This window comes from Chiloscyllium punctatum, chromosome 19 (assembly GCF_047496795.1).
Source record: "Chiloscyllium punctatum isolate Juve2018m chromosome 19, sChiPun1.3, whole genome shotgun sequence".
Classification (NCBI taxonomy): Eukaryota; Metazoa; Chordata; class Chondrichthyes; order Orectolobiformes; family Hemiscylliidae; genus Chiloscyllium; species Chiloscyllium punctatum.
The window spans coordinates 78,378,841-78,394,549 of NC_092757.1; the positions used below are offsets into that span (position 1 = coordinate 78,378,841).

The 15,709-nt window shown below is 39.2% G+C and overlaps 1 long non-coding RNA gene across 1 annotated transcript in view; it reads right to left on the reverse strand.

The window, feature by feature from the left end:
* Positions 1-1,068: 1,068 nt before the first annotated feature.
* LOC140491249 (uncharacterized) overlaps positions 1,069-15,709 on the reverse strand; it is a 69,838-nt gene continuing 55,197 nt past the window's right edge. Inside the window, exons 3-4 of the long non-coding RNA XR_011963252.1 lie at positions 14,761-14,830; positions 1,069-3,583 (exon numbers count right to left, since the gene is read on the reverse strand). This is a non-coding gene — a long non-coding RNA (uncharacterized lncRNA). The remainder of the gene's footprint in view (positions 3,584-14,760; positions 14,831-15,709) is intronic.

Consider the following 15,709-nt stretch of genomic DNA (forward strand, 5'->3'; position numbering starts at 1 on the left):
AACAGGTGAGCAATGAAACAGGTTTTGGCAACAGGTGATGCTACTTATTTTATTCTCTATTAATTTATATCAAGATTTTCTAATAACAGTTCACAAATAAGTAATGTGGTATATGAATTTCAGTGCCAACATGTTGTCAAATTTATAGGCTGTATGCTCCAGCGATTGCTGGATTGTATAATAACAGCATGTCCCTTTGAATGCTCAAAAGAGAAAGAGAACTGACCATATTCAACCAGCCCATTTTTGCAAAATTCACTATGCTATATCCAACATTAATGCTGATTGGATATTGCTGAATGTAAAATCATGAGTGTACTAAGAATTGCACTAACAACCAATTTAATATTATAAATTAGGCTTGTAGTATGGCTCACTTAATCATGCTAGTATTCATGTATTCATATGAATGGCCTGGTCCCAAAAGAAAGAACATGTCAGGGCATTGTACTTTTCTCAGTTAAACAAAAGCTATGTATTACTTGGTGCATTCCCCATTGTTATATTTTGATCTTTCAGGGTCACCTTGTGACTTTTGAAATTAAACAGCATATATATAGTTGCCACCTGGTGTGGTCTCCATGGCAACATCTTAACCAATCAGAGTTCAGATGGCATCCTCTTTTCAGGCAGTGTAACTTGTTATTCCTTTTGAAATGTAGTATTCTTGTTTCTGTCCTGATAAGCGCTGAATGTAAAGCCTTGACAATATTTTTGAGCAATACAAAGAACAAAGAACAAAGAAAATTTACAGCCCAGGAGAGGCCCTTCAGCCCTCCAAGCCTGAGCTGATCCAAATCTACTGCCTAAACCTGTCGCCCAATTCCTAAGCATCTGTATCCCTCTGCTCTAGTTTTTCTAGTTTTTGAAGTGCCACGTTATTTTGTTTAGGCATACTTTAACTGGGATATGATGGAGTATTGAAAGTATGTTTGTGTTGTGTTCTTTATTGTTTTGTGGAACTTATTTATACATTTTTTGATAAATGAGCTTTATTTCAATTCTAAAAAGCTGTAAATCATGCCATTGAAGTTTTTGAGTCAAATGAAGAGATGCTTATTTATGGAATTTTATTCTTCAATCAGGTTTTATTTTTGCAATATTAGGATCAATACACTCAATCCATGCTGCTTGAAGCAGGCCAATGATATTTTTAATTGTTCTGTTAAAAATCACTGACATTAACTAAAAAGCACATGTTCTTGACATTCATGAAAGATTTCACTTCAGAAGTAACAATCAATGTTTTACTGCCTTACAATGCAAGATTGAATGGAACTTATTACAACTTAAGAGAAAAAACCTGCAACATTATGCAACAAAACATGGTCTAGCTTACATTTTTAGGTAGTAAGCAGTTAGCAGATATTGTAATATTTTATTTAAAATCTGACAGTAATAGCGCAAAGGTAACATTCTTCACAAACAAAATGACTGAAGGACAACTAGAGACAGTTATGAACAAAATCCTAATGTTTAAATTTTAAAATACAGGCAAAGATTAGAGTGGTGACAATGTCAATAATCAGCATTGTTTTAAATGTAGAATTATCCAAAGGTGTGAGGAACATTAACACTGAGTCAAACCCAGAAGATTAGAAAGGGTTATTACGAGTTTAATAAAAACATGAGTGTGATAAAAGTATTAAAAGAGAGAGTTAGAGGAAGAAAACTGAAAAGAGTAAGACCAAAGGTGCTGAAGGCACAGCCATAAATGTTGGTAGCAATAAGTACAAAAGCCAGAGTTGTTGAATGGAATATATTGAAGTGAGTTTCTTAGGCAGAGACAAGCACAGACATAGGTAATGGCTAAGTCAGAGGCAATTTATAAATATGTATAAATAGATTTACAAAAGGTTATAAATATAAAATTAGGAAGTTTGTGCCACTTTAGCTCAAGTAAAGAGAGGAATGCTGGGCAGGCACAGTTTGAGCTGAAGTTCATGGAATTTCCAAGATGAAGGTTTCTTTGGCTGGGGCAACATTTATTGCTCATCCCTAATTGTTCAGGGTGCAGTTGAGAGTCATACAAACGTAAGGATGGCAGTTTTCTTCCTTAAAGGACATGGTGAACTAGATGATATTTTTCCAACAATTGAATCTTCATTCCGGATTTTTTTACTGGATGAAATTTCCATCATGTTCTGTGATGGGATTCAAACCCAGGCCCCTGGAACCTTTACCTGTGTCCCTGGAATAATAGCCCATTGATAATTCCACTAGGACACTGCCTCCTCCTTTTGATTAAAGTTCTATCCTCCCAAATTTAGGAAGCTGAGTGGTCACTGAGCATAAGTGGAAACATACTTAGAGTAAAGTATAATGTTCAGGTATAATGCGTAGTTTATCAACGCAAATTGACAATAACACAATTGGTGAATTGTGAACCTTGTTTGGACAATGCAAATTTTTGACCAAACGGGTATAACAATTTTCTGTAGTGGTGTTGTACAGCACAAGTTGCTATAGCGTGAGGTTGCAGAGGAATGTAACTGTTGCATTATAGCAGAATGACCTGTCTCCAAATATAATTTGGGGGTGACAGCACAATTGCTGATCCATTCATTGTAACCTTTATTCTCATTTGTTTTTCAGATTGTTTGTATACCAACTCATCATCATTGATAATCATAAATGATCAGAATGTAATTAGCCCAAAGTTCCTATATCCTGCCTTTGCAGTCATTTCAAGGAGATGAAAACATTCAAATGGTTCACAGCCTGATTAACCACCAGAACTCATTTGTCAAAGTGCAGGCCCAAACACTTGTAACTTTAAAACTTACACATTCACACATTTCAATCCATACAATAATGTAGATAATAATTAACAATAACATTTCAATCAGGATAATTTAGTTATTCTGAGCTAAAACATGCTAATTCTGTACAAAATAATACAGAGTCATACATAATGCAATGGACATTAGCAAGAGGTGCCACTGAAGGTGCAAAAAATGTTCAGGAATTGTTGGTAAGGTGTGGGGGATTGTATTGCAGTTATAGATGATATTTTATAAGGAAATCACTGATTATGTTTGAGCATATTTTACTCATTTGATATGTTCCACTATTTCTGCTATGGTTGTATTATGGTTATATTTCTTCCAGCTCACAGTTTGGAAGGTGGTTGCTCTGAAACCTTCACTTTCTTTCCTTCTAGAGCAGAGATTGGACACTTGCAATAATGGTTCAATGAATGGTTTCTCTTACTGGTTCATTACATCCCTCTCCCATTGGGAGACAACTGGCTTTTTCACAGCAATGTGTAATAACACCTTGTTTTCCAACCCCAGCTGTCTCCATCCAAAAAAGCACACCTCTTGCCTCTTTTGTTTTCACTAATGTATGTCCATTATTAACTTACAGAGTACTCCACTATAAACATTACAAATGTTGCTTCTTTTGAACATTTCTGAATGCTTGATAAAGGAAAAGCACCATTTCATCAGAAAACAACAATGCTACAAAATCAAACTACTTTTATCTAGCTTTTAAATGATTGTGTTGATGAAGTTTAATTTCCTTGTGCAAGTAATGTGTCTTCAGATTGAAATGGTAGGAAGGAGCCATATTGTAAATTCTGTAACAGAAAATAAAAGTTTAAGATAGGAAATTAGAAATTAATGTTTGTCAAAATAACTCATGAGGCTCAATTTTATTTGTTGCATTTTTACAAATCTCACTCCAGTCCCACCTTTGATGAAGCCACTCAATCATGTCTGATGCCAAGCTATACAATATTTTTTGTTCTTGTAACTTACTGCATGGAGTGAACGTTTCACTCATGATTTCAGACATTCTGCAAAATAACAGGAAGAGTAGGTTCAAGGGTGAAACATCCTGTTCTATTGTCCTTCTTTCTAATTGCATGGGAAGCACTCTCACGATATCAGAACAAGTCATTGACCACCTCTGTATAAAGGAGAATAGCTTTTGTTCAAATTCTCCTTGTTTTCTAGATGCTCAGTTTCTTATGTATTTCCCTGTTGAGCAATAATGTGTATTAGCGATTGGGGAATATCAGGTACAGGTGAACCCATCTGCTCCTAAAAACAAGCCTTAAAAGTGCACAGTAGCTCAATTTTTTTCTAATTATGAATATATTTACATGCAGAAAATTATGGGCACTTAAAACCAAAAAGTGCCTTCCCTGTACATAACATAGTTTACAAAAACCCATTTTAGATTGTGGTCATATTGGATATTGGTGAATCCAAAACAATCAAAATATATATAAATACATAACATTAAAGACTGAATGCATGCCACAGCTGTTCCTGCTAAATCATGGGCAGGTGCAGTATAATCTCACTCAGTTGAATTAACTGGGGATGTTTACGCATGTAATAATGCATGCGGTACAATATCATAAAATACCCACAATTTTCACAACTGGAAAACAGATGTTAATAGAGTCAGAGAGTCATAGAGATGTACAGCATGGAAATAGACCCTTCGGTCCAATCCGTCCATGCTGACCAGATATCCTAACCCAATCTAGTGCCACCTGTCAGCACCCGGCCCATATCCCTCCAAACCCTTCCTATTCATATATCCATTCAAATGCCTCTTAAATGTTGCAATTGTACCAGCCTCCACCACTTCCTCTGGCAGCTCATTCCATATCCGTTCCACCTTCTGTGTGAAAAAGTTGCCCCTTATGTCTCTTTTATATCTTTCCCCTCTCACCCTAAACCTATGTCCTCTAGTTCTAGACTCCCTGCACGGTGGAACAGTGGTTAGCACTGCTGCCTCACAGCACCAGAGACCCGGGTTCAATTCCTACCTTGGACACTGTCTGTGTGGAGTTTGCACATTCTCCCCGTGTCTGCGTGGGTTTCCTCCGGGTGCTCCAGTTTCCTCCCACAGTCCAAAAATGTGCAGGTTAGGTGAATTGGCCATGCTAAATTGCCTGTAGTGTTAGGTGAAGGGGTAAATGTCGGAATGGGGCTGGGTGGATTGCTCTTGGGAGGGTTGGTGTGGACTTGTTGGGCCGAAGGGCCTTTAAAGACACTGTAAGTAATCTATCTAATCTAATCCCCGAATCCAGGGAAAAGACTTTGTCTATTTACCCTATCCATGCCCCTCATAATTTTGTAAACCTCTATAAGGTCACCCCTCAGCCTCCGACACTCCAGAGAAAACAGCCCCAGCCAGTTCAGTCTCTCCCTAAAGTTCAAATCCTCCAACCCTGGCAACATCCTTGTAAATCTTTTCCGAACCCTTTCAAGCTTCACAATATCTTTCCGATAGGAAGGAGACCAGAATTGCATGTAATATTCCAAGAGTGGCCTCACTAATGTCTTGTAGAGCCGCAACATGACCTCCCAACTCCTGTACTCAATACTCTGACCAATAAAGGAAAGCATACCAAATGCCTTCTTCACTATCCTGTCTACCTGCGACTCCACTTTCAAGGAGCTATGAACCTGCACTCCAAGGTCTCTTTGTTCAGCAATACTCCCTAGGACCTTATCATTAAGTGTATAAGTCCTGCTAAGATTTGCTTTCCCAAAATGCAGCACCTCTCAATGGAAGTTTATATTCCAGAGCTATTTTAAAGCAATCTACGATCACTTAAAATATGCTAACTTTTCTTTTGTACATTTGTCATAATTGAGTATTTAGGGAAGGGGTTTTGTCTGGAATTTCTGAGAGGAGTGGTGGTGATGGTGGTGGGGGGTGGGGCGGGGGGGGGGGGGGGGTGGGGGGGTTAGATTTTCCAACCCCAAGGGAGATGCTTGCAGGTGATGAAATAAATTAGAGAGTGAGTTAATCTTGGTTGTACTTATACACCGTCAGTGGATAGTTACAAGTCTGGGCATAGCTAAGGAGATGTTGCAGAAGGTGGAGGTCACTATGAAGGCCATGCCTCCTCAACCTGTCCCGAAGTGTGTTGACCCTCAGGTTAAACTCACGACCAGTCAATTCCCTCTAATGAGGGAGCAGCCCTATGGTTCTCTGAGACTATGATGACTTTCATGCACAAGATAGAAGATTTAAAGAAGTTTGTTCTGATGATTTGGAGGTTAAAAACAATCTTTTGCCTAATATCTCACTATACTTGTAAAGATGTTTCCCAAATTAACATCTTTCAGTGTTGGGGTGAGATCTTGTGTAAACCTTGGGTAGGAAAATGGGTGTCTGAAATGACAGGTGAAAAGAAACAGTGCAGATGTCAGCTGTTGCTGGGTAAGTAACACATTTCCTTTTGTGTCAAGCTTGTGAATTCAAGTCCCACTCTAATGACTTCAGGTAGGCAATACTCCACTACAGTACAGAAGGAGTGCTGCATGGTCAGAGGGGCTGCCTCTCGGACATGTTGTTAAACTAGATCTTGTCTGCTATCTTGCGTGGATAAAGAAGATCTCATGGCACCATGGCAATATGGTGTCATGGTTTTATTCCCTTAGAAGGTGGCTGATTTTGAGGCTTTGGAAAAGAACCCAGTGTAAAATACCTTAATCCCAGTCGAGTATATTCAATGGAGAACTGACTGAGATTCATAAGATAAAGCAGAAACTAGATTGCATTTAAACTGGACCATTCATATCAAATGAATTATGTATCAGTTAGCTGGGTCAAGGTGAAACAGTAATTGTGTTTTACAAATTAAGTAAAAAGTAGGGCTAGATTGGATGTTCCTTCGATTCCTCAAGGATATTGAATGGGCTGCTGTCTCACTTGTGCTGAGTTGCTGCATTTTTACAAGGCAGAGCTGCTTCTGTCTGGGGAACTGACCTTGTACAAGAGCATAGCGCCCTATTATAAAAGTCAGGGCCAATGCGATATCCTGTGCGAGCATTTATCCCCGAAAGCAATTGGAGAGGATTTTAGCCAGTCTTTTCAAATTTACTTGGATTTTTATATTTTATATTTCAGACACCTTCCAAGAGATCACATGGTTCCTGAGGGAAAGGAAGCATCATGATACGTAGGTGATCAAATTTGTATGTGACAAGCTGGATAGAGCTGTGAGTCTTTTTCTGTCAGTTGTTATGTTACAGTGTCTCATACCATGCAGTCCATCACCAATCGGTCAGTAAATTAAGATAGTTTTAACATACATAACATGTCTGATGTGACTCTTGATTCTCCCTGTTATGATATTGTATGCTAACCTAAGTCACCTACGAATGTATTGAACTTTTAATTCCAACATATATTTTCAAAGGAGGACTGATACAACCAAAAGATGATAGCAGATGTGAATCTAGTGGCTGTCTGGAGAGGAATACTGGAATGTTCCACCTGAAGGTGTCAATGAAGCATCAAACAGAGAAATATGCTACAGCTGAACAGAAATCCATGGTAATTTTCCCAGACTCTGAACATGGTGGGCAAAAAAGACACAGTTTGAGCAAGAGACAAACTTGTCTTTTTCCCTTTCTGGAGTGCAAACGGACAGAGGCAAAAAGTAAGTTTCAACCTTGGCCTCAGCATACAAGTAACCCCGAAATACTAATGTACAGTCTGCTCTGTTATAAAAATAACGCCTTCACACTGTGTTCTGCCAACCAGCTACTGTCAAATGGAACAAGGACAAGAGAAACCTAAAAGCTACAAATGAGACAAACATCTTGAAACTGATTATTCAGACATCAATGTCAATGCTACCGATATCACCCCATGTAATGGCTAAATCTGTTCTTCACAAATGACTCAGACTGATTCATTTTTCTAAAAAAAGTTTATCTTTTTTGTGGGTTCACTTTTTATTCCTAACCTCTATGTTTCTGTGTTGTGTTATCTCATGGTTAGTAACTAATTAACTCACTCTTTTATCAAGGAAACCTTGTTTAAAGTGGCTCCTTTTAAAAGCTGAGTTCTTTTGTTTGGGTAAAGGTATCTCCATGGGAAGTGATTTTTCTTAAGTTGACCTTGCTGTGACCAATGGAGGCCGTGGTTCAATAAAGAAGAGCTGCTAATTCATCCCACCACAGCAGGGAACTTAATGTTTTGGAGCATCCCATCTGGAACTGTAATAAACTGGAGAACTTCACCCTGGTCATAATATCCCTCATGCAACCAGTTCAAATAATTGAGCCAAAAAACAGCCTTGCCCCTTCCCTATTTTATAAATCTTGATTACCATAGAGTCAGAGAGTCATAGAGATATACAGCATGGAAGCAGACCCTTCGGTCCAACCTTTCTATGCCGACCAGATATCTCAACCCAATCTAGTCCCACCTGCCAGCACCTGGCCTATATCCCTCCAAACCCTTCCTATTCATATACCCATCCAAATGCTTCTTAAATGTTATAATTGTACCAGCCTCCACCACATCCTCTGGCAGCTCAATCCATACATGTACCACCCGCTGTGTGAAAACGTTTCCCTTTAGGTCTCTTTTATATCATTCGTCTCTCACCCTAAACCTATGCCCTCTAGTTCTGGACTCCCCGACCCCAGGGAAAAGACTTTGCCTATTTACCCCATCCATGCCCCTCATAATTTTGTAAAGCTCTATAAGGTCACACCTCAGCGTCTGATGCTCCAGGGAAAACAGCCCCAGCCTGTTCAGCCTCTCCCTATAGATCAAATCCTCCCACCCTGGCAACAGCCTTGTAAATTTTTTCTGAACCTATTCAAGTTTCACAACATTTTTCCAAAAGGAAGGAGACCAGAATTGCATGCAATATTCCAACAGTGGCCTAACCAATGTCCTGTACAGCAGCAACATGACCTCCCAACTCCTGTACTCAATACTCTGACCAATAAAGGAAAGCATACCAAACGCCACCTTCACTATCTTATCTACCTGCGACTCCACTTTCAAGGAGCTATGAACCTGCACTCCAAGGTCTCTTTATTCAGCAACACTTCCCATTAAGTGTATAAGCCCTTCTAAGATTTGCTTTCCCAAAATGCAGCACCTCGCATTTATCTGAATTAAACTCCATCTGCCACTTCTCAGCCCATTGGCCCATCTAGTCAAGGTCCTGTTGTAATCTGAGGTAATCCTCTTTGCTGTCCACTACACCTCCAATTTTTGTGTAATCTGCAAACTGACTAACTGTACCTCTTATACTCGCATCCAAATCATTTATGTAAGTGACAAAAAGTAGAGGACCCAGCACCGATCCTTGTGGCACTCCACTGGTCACAAGCCTCCAGTCTGAAAAACAACCCTCCACCACCACCCTCTGTCTTCTATCTTTGAGCCAGTTCTGTATCCAAATGGCTAGTTCTCCCTGTATTCCATGAGATCTAACCTTGCTAACCAGTCGCCCATGGGGAACCTTGTTGAACGCCTTACTGAAGTCCATATAGATCACATCAACCACTCTGCCCTCATCAATCCTCTTTGTTACCTCCTCAAAAAACTCAATCAAGTTTGTGAGACATGATTTTCCACGCACAAAGCCATGTTAACTATCCCTAATCAGTTCTTGCTTTTCCAAATACATGCACATCCTGTCCCTCACGGTTCCCTCCAACAATTTGCCCACCACCGAGGTCAGGCTCACTGGTCTATAGTTCTCTGGCTTGTCCTTACCGCCCTTCTTAAACAGTGGCACCACATTAGTCAACCTCCAGTCTTCCAGCACCTCACCTGTGACTATTGATGATACAAATATCTCAGCAAGATGCCCAGCAATCACTTCTCTAGCTTCCCACAGAGTTCTTGGGTACACCTGATCAGGTCCTGGGGATTTATACACCTTTACCCATTTCAAGACATCCAGCACTTCCTCCTCTGTAATATGGACATTCTGCAAGATGTCACCATCTATTTCCCTACAGTCTGTATCTTCCATATCCTTTTTCACAGTAAATACTGATGCAAAATACTCATTTAGTATATCCCCCATTTTCTGTGGCTCTACACAAGGGCTGCCTTACTGATCTTTGAGGGGCCCTATTCTCTCCCTAGTTATCCTTTTGTCCTGTACGTATTTGTAAAGACTCTTTGGATTCTCCTTAACTCTATTTGCCAAAGCTATCTCATGTCCCCTTTTTGCCCTCCTGATTTCTCTCTTAAGTACACTCCTACTGCCTTTATTCTCTCTTCTAAGGATTCACTCAATCTATCCTGTCAATACCTTACATATGCTTCCTTCTACCAATAGTAACATTATCCCTGTCTTATAATTGGTAGTGGTCTGTATACTACAGGATCAGTCCTATTACTTTAATTTGTGACTAATTTATGACTGTGTATGTATCATGGTATAACATAGGTTTGGTACCCCCAGTCCAGGTAACCTACAATTTTAAACTCTTACATTTCAAATGAATTTTATTGCTGTGGCTTTTCTGCTGCTCATGTTTCTTTCGTGCCAATATCTAACCACTACAATACCACATTTTAGAGGGGACTGCTTCTCAGTATTCATGACAGTCAGTTCAAAGCTGGATTTACAGAAAATAGATTTGTTTTTGTTGCACACTTGCCGAAGGATTAGTTTGTTATTGACTGCAATCTCAATCTTTTCAAACAATCCAGACTCGATTGTACTTCCAGCACCTCACCTGTGACTATCGATGATACAAATATCTCAGCAAGAGGCCCAGCAATCACTTCTCTAGCTTCCCATAGAGTTGTCAGGTACACCTGATCAGGCCCTGGGGATTTATCTACTTTTACTCATTTCAAGACATTCAGCACTTCCTCCTCTGTAATCTGGAGTTTAAAGTTGTAGGTTACCTGGACTGGGGATACCAAACCTATGTTATACCGTGATACGTACACAGTCATAAATATTAGTATTAAGAGAGAACAATTTGTCCCAAGGCCAAAACATTTTCAACCACCTACACTCTTACCTGATCTTTCAGTCATTTCTATACAAAGAAAAATGAGGAGGAAATTCTTTCAGCCAGGGAATGGTGAATGTGTCGAGCTCAAAACCGCAAAGGGCAGTGGAGGCCAAATCATGAAATCTATTGAAGGTAGAGCTTGATTAGTAGGGGGATCAAGGGTTAAATGGGAGAAGGCAGAGAATGGGGTTGAGAAGCAAATCAGCCATGATTGAATGGCAGAGCAGATTCAATGGGCTGAATGGCCTTATTCCAAAAATCAGGTCATAATCTTTAAATTGTGCTAATTCCTTATTGGCACACAAAAGCAATGCTTTTGGCTTTTTGTCTGGGTTATGTTACCTCTCAGGGGAGTATCACTGTGTTACTTGTAGTTGTCATATTAACGATTGTTCCATTTCATTTGTTAGGGAGCTGTGGACCTCTGAGATTAATGTTTGATCAATGCATAAGATGAGTTCACAGTTTCTCGACTGGCTGCCTGCAGCCAAGGGGCAATTTTCTTAGTTGTGCTCATGTTCCTGTGGTTGAGATGTTTGATCTTTTCATTCATGTCACAGTGTAAGCTTGAGGTGACAACCACTGTACATTGGTTTCATGTTGCTATTCGGGCTGACTCTTGTTGAGAGCAATGAAGGTTTGTACCCTGACTGGCTATCCAGTGCTTAAATCTGAAGTGGTTTGGCACTTTTGTCAAAATGAAATTTGGGGCTCTTTTGTTGTTTCACCATGATTTGAAACTCATGCATATTTTTATTTCTGCCTTCAGCAGTTTAGTCATTGTTTGGAGAGTAATTTGGTAACAGTTTGCAATTTAGTTTCATGCCTTCAGAATGCCCTGAACTGAACTGTGTTTTCTCTGCTCAGATTCTTTATGATTCTACTAACATTTTTCTTTGCCACATCAGCCTTACCATTTGACTAGGGGTAATGTGGAGGTGTGTAGTGTTAAATTACCCAATTATTTAGGAAGTGGCTAAATTTTTCACTCTGAACTGAGGACCATTGCCACTCATCTCAGTGTTTGGAAATCTATATTGACTGAAGTGTGCTTCGAGGCATTCTGCAGTTTCAAAGGTAGCTATTGAGATCAGTCTAACTCTCAATAGTCAGAATAGTAGTCTACAGTAACAAGGTGAACCAGTCCATACTAGAGTGAAGAGATCTGCTGTGTAGACTGGTTTGCTTGAAACTTATTACATGTACCACTCTAGTTGATGTGGGACTTAATCTTGTTTGGTCATACCACATTTCTCTTTTAATCCAACTCGATCTAATTCCTTGGTGTTGTATATGGCTCTACTTTAACATCTCTCCTTCTCTCTCTTCAATGTCTCTGCTGGATTATTGACTTTCTGTCTAGCTGTTACTTCTCATGGAATCTGGACAATTTCACATTCTGTATTGACATCCTCGACTTTTCTCATAAGGAGTGCCACTCTTGGCAGCGGGCCTCTTTGTCCCTTTCTCATTTGTTCCAGTCAGATGGTGTCTCCAACCAGAGTAGCATTCTTTGAAGATACTTTAGAGCAGATGGTTGCAAGTGGAGGAAAAATATTTTGAAGTGCACTGTGGTTGGAGTCAATGTCACTTTGTCTGTTCCAGTAAGTATTGGCGAAAATGTTCACAATCAGAGACAATAATTAGACATTCTTTCTTGATCTGAATGTAATGTTGTTCAATTTGCTTTAATGCTTTGGATGAAACTGTAACTGGTTGTCCTTACTGAATAAGCATCGTTCTAAGTCCCGATTCACTGGCATCACATTGACGTCATTATTAACGTCATTGTACCTCAGCACTAGCAATGCTGTTACTAGTTACTTAATTTTAATGAATGTTGCTTATTGTTCTGTGCCTCAAAGCCACTGCACATCCTTGTCAGTAAGTTGGTTCATATAACAAATAGGGCAAACATTTTGGTCAACAGTTATAGAATCATAGATATGTACAGCATGGAAAACAGATCCTTCAGTCCAACTCAAATCGCACTGTTTCTCATCACAATGCTATAGTTCATTCCCTTTTGGAATTTGGATGAAGGCGTTTTGCTGCCATAGATTGTAGAGTCATGCAGCTTGGGAACAGGCCTTTTGGCCCAATTCGTCCATGCCGACCAACTTTTCCTAAACTAAACTAGTGTCTTTGCCTGCATATGGCCCATATTCCTCTAAGTCTTTCCTAAACATGTACCTGTCCAAACGTCTTTTACATGCTGTAACTGTACCCACCTCTACCAGCTTCTCCGGCAATTGGTTCCATATACACACCACCCACGGTATGAAAAAGTTGCCCCTCTGGTTCCTTTTAAATCTGACCCCTCTCATCTAAACCTACACCCTTTAGTCTTCATGGCATATATATTTGACACAGACAGGTTTAAATGATTTTTTTTCTTGTTCTGCTTCAGGCTTTAATTACAAATGGTCTGGAAATAATTTTCAACATACACTGGCCTGCATTTGCAGTTGCTATGTTTTGTAATCTGACATGGTCCTGAATAACAGCAGCACCTTATTTGTCTCAAACTCATTAATACACCTTAATAAAGGCACCAAATGCTGTCCATGTTAGCCTCTCCACCTCAATGACCATCCAGTTTCGTGACCGGCTCTAATATCTCCTTTTGTGGCTTAGTGTCAAGTTTTGATTTTTAATGTTCCTGTGAAGTGACTTGCCATGTTTTTTGTCTAGCAAAGGAACAATAGAAAGATGTTAGGATCTGCAGAGAGTGTGCTTCCCCACTGAGTGGGAAGGAGGAATTAGGAGGTGAAAAACCACAACAACTTTTGGCATATCTCCTATTTGTGAATGGAACAGGAGCAGTACATTGCCTGTCTCCCCATTAACCTTGGGAAATGTAATATAACACCAGCATGACAGGGATACAAGAACTTAATAACTGGCAAATTAAGATGGAAATAGGTACGCAATGGAAGAATTTCTTAAATTTCTAAATTTTGTGTTGTTCACAATAATATTCACAAGAGCAGGCATTTTGGTGTGCAACATTTATGCAGCACCTTCTAATGTATTACAAAACCCCAATGTGCTTGTTAGAAGTATATGGAAACAAAAATGAATGCTGGGCATTGAGATGTTTTAGGTCAGTTGTGTAAGTAAGTCACTTCTCTTGTAGTAATGTTTCAATGCCTATAAACCATTTTGTGAAGCGTGCCTTTTCTGGTGTTCTCAATGGTTAGCAGTCAGTAACAGATGTGTAGTATGGGTGCTCTTGCAGGGAGCAATATACTGCTTTAAGACATCAAGATACTTTGACGACAGCCTTTGGAATTTACCCAGCATTGTGGTAATTTTAAATGTAGGGTCTTTAGTTGGCGAGTTGTAAAATTAGGGCTCATTGTACATTCATTGTTCAGACACTTGGGAGGGAGGTTAGAGGACTGATGGATTTTCATTTGTCTGTAAGTGTTAGACCAACCTCCTTGCTCTTCCACCCAAGGCATATTAGCTCACCTTCACAGATTGATTCGGGACAGGTTTGGCAGAGAGACTGTATAGCTATGAAAGGGAGTCCATCTGATTTTTCTCTAGTGTCCTAAGTAATTGGGTGCAAGTAAAGGAAAGTCTGCCAATAAATCTATCTTAAAATAATATATTTAGAGCACACAATTTTCAACCACCTTAAACATAGTCTTTGTCTTCACATAGGCAAAATTATGAGATTATATAAACACTCTATTGTGCTATTCACCTATTCAGTATATTACCCGCAAACAAACAAATTGTAGTGTCAGTTCCGAAGAAGAACCTCAAAATATTAACTGTGCTTCTCTCTCCTCAGATACTGCCAGACCTGCTGAGTTTCTCCAGCATTCTCAGTTTTTATTCATATTAAAATTCCTTTTCAGAGTTCATTTCTCGATAATTCTCTGATTCCTCATTAATAATTTGGTGGATGTTTCCAGTCTTGAAAAGACTTACAAATTAAGGAAAGTTAAAAAAAATGTGTGAAGGGTTGAAGACTAACCTGTTACACTGGTGCTGCCTAAGATGCAGAATTCTCTTCCTCAGGTTCATGAATTCCAACTGTTGGTTCTCTGAAATGTAAATGCAATTGTCATCTTATATTGATTATTACAAATGAATTGTTCAACTGGTATCAATCCTTAGAGAATGGTATCAATCTGCTATGAGGTTCGGAAAATTAGTGGAAAACTCTAGTCTGTAATCTTATCAGGATGCAGAAAAAGTGATTCATATGAAGGATTGGTGATGAGGTGATTGATCTGATTGCATTGTATTAATCCTACATTAGATGTTTTGGTGGAAACGTTGGAATAGCCATTGGAAGTCATGAACAATAGTGAGGATGAATTTTCCAGATAATCAATCTAGTGGCTATTGAAATAATGTAGACTTTGAAAACTGCCTCAAGAATTACCTCTGCCTGAAAGAAAATTCAAAATAAGATTCTAATATTTTTATTATACATCTATGAAGTAGGTAAGTCTTGAACCCAAGCCTCCCAGCTCAGTGGGAGGGATACTACCACAATAGCAACCTCAAGATAATACCCTATGATTCAAGAGAAATACAGAAAGCCTGGAGGCTATTTGGCTGATCATATTTGCGACAGCTTTTTGAAAGATAATCCGACTACCCAATTTCTTCCTGTAGTATGAGGGCATCTTTTTCCTCTTCAAGTATTAATCCAATTTCCTTTAGAAAGTTACCATTAATTCTGCTTTGACCTCTCTTCATTTTTGTTTCTATTGGAGCTAACCTGAAAGCAACTAATCTAATTGTTGTGACATTGCATATATCAATGATCGAGCAAATGTGCGACTTTAAGAGAGCTAATAGTGTAATCAAACCATGAGATAGTGTCATGTGACATTTGTGTATCTAGGCATCGGCCTCATCTTGAATACTTGTCTTTGTGCTTTGTAATCCATCAGGAATATCCATCAGGAACA